Source organism: Megascapheus bottae, chromosome 11 (genome assembly GCF_031878675.1).
Source record: "Megascapheus bottae isolate mThoBot1 chromosome 11, mThoBot2.hap1, whole genome shotgun sequence".
Lineage (NCBI taxonomy): Eukaryota > Metazoa > Chordata > Mammalia > Rodentia > Geomyidae > Megascapheus > Megascapheus bottae.
The window spans coordinates 15598730-15600583 of record NC_143519.1 but is presented as its reverse complement, the minus strand read 5'-3'; the positions used below and the strand labels follow the sequence as shown (position 1 = coordinate 15600583).

At 33.5% G+C, this 1854-nt stretch overlaps 1 non-coding gene across 1 annotated transcript; it reads right to left on the bottom strand.

The window, feature by feature from the left end:
* Window positions 1-444: 444 nt before the first annotated feature.
* LOC150056776 (U6 spliceosomal RNA) lies at window positions 445-551 on the bottom strand. Its single transcript, XR_016537211.1, has one exon. It is a non-coding gene; the product is annotated as a U6 spliceosomal RNA (small nuclear RNA).
* Window positions 552-1854: the final 1303 nt, after the last annotated feature.

Below are 1854 nucleotides of genomic sequence, written 5' to 3'. Positions count from 1 at the left end.
TATATTTATATTACCTAAAATTTATAAAATATTTTACATACTTTGTATGTTTTTTGTGTGTAAATGTGTTGCTACTCATGAGAAACACAAATACTAGTGTAAGCTGGTGAGCCAACCACACAAAGTGGGTGAAGTGGAGAATTACTTTGAACTGCTTTGTAATTCTCTATAATTATTTTCTAAGCATTTTGGCTTAATTTTTAATGACTTGCAAGCATATTGTTTCATATATTTTTATTGTAATTAGTAGAAGGGTTACATGATATTTGCCAGATAGATGGTGCATTAATTCCCATACATTGATACCCTTTCACATGTCTTGGTCCCCATTTCCCTCCCCCCGACCCCCATCCCTCATATTGTTTTCCCCCGTTCCCTATCCAATTTCAAATAACCAAATACAAATATATCCGATATATCAGGTAACAAAGTGAGATACTGTAAAAAAATATGGAACGCTTCACGAATTTGCGTGTCATCCTTGCGCAGGGGCCATGCTAATCTTCTCTGTATCGTTCCAAGTTTAGTATATGTGCTGCCGAAGCGAGCACGACTTGCAAGCATCTTTATAATTGTAGGTGGCCTGTCTCCATGATGTATTGAATAATGTTGTTGTAAGCACCAATGCCTGTATTACTAAGCTAAACACATATTTTGACTCTCTTTCCTCTCCTTAAATGACCTTCTTCCATCTAATAAATAAATGTCAAACCCTGGAAGAAAAGAGTTTCACTCACTTTCCTACTCTGATTGACTTTGAACTATGATAGTCAGCTTCCTGATTGACTAGGATTACAAATATGAGCCACTCATTTGGGGATTTACATATTATTATCTAATACTTTATACTATTATCCCATGCCTTTGACAAATGAAATACTTTACACACCAGATAGCTTTTAAAGAAGTCTAATTCTTCTCATAATAATGGAAATTCCTAAGTCAGATTCTAAGGCTTTTATTACTTCTGGTAGGTACTAGGGAATTAAATTTTGTTGTGCTTTCTTAAACAGTTTCCCAAAGAATAACTAGTATTGACAGTAAGACTCTCTTTCAAAGCTACTCTCTATGGAAGCACTGGAAAACATAATCTGAAATAAAAAGGAGTCATTGACATTTCACAGACATTGGGGAAAAATTGAGACACTTATGGAGAATTTTAAAATATTATCAGCAATACATTAAAAATCACCTAAAATTTTTATTTTTAACATGTTAAGTGATTCTTTCCCCAGTCCTCGGGCTTGAACTCAGGATCCAGGCACTCTACTTGGACACTTTTTGCTCAAGGTTACTGCTCTGCCACTTGAGCCACAGAGCCACTTCTGTTTTTTTCTGTGTATGTGGTACTGAAGAATTGACCTCAGTGCTTCATGCATGTTAGGCAAGCATTCTACCACTAGGCCACACTCCATTGAGCGATTTTCTTGATGATCCCATTATTTGGACACTTGAATTAAATTTCCACTCAAATAAAGTGTGTCAGCCAATGAATACCTTGGTATTTATATTATTAATTCAATTAATTCAATATTTACAGTATTCATTCAACTAGAAAAAATAGTATTATATACACCTCTAAAAAACATCCTATTTTATGAGAAACCTTTTCCATGGTGGGTGTTAGAATTTTATTTAAGACAGGTTTGAATTATTTTTGATATATGTATATATATATATATATAGTATATGTGTTTCCACTTGTATTCTCATTAAGTTGTCACAAGCATGTTTTTTGTATAATTCACCACATTTTTCTCTTATTCCTTTGTGCAATCTTATTGTCAAAATATGATTCCAACCTCAATGTTTAAAATCTCACAGGGTAATTAGTATATTTACTGAGCAAACATT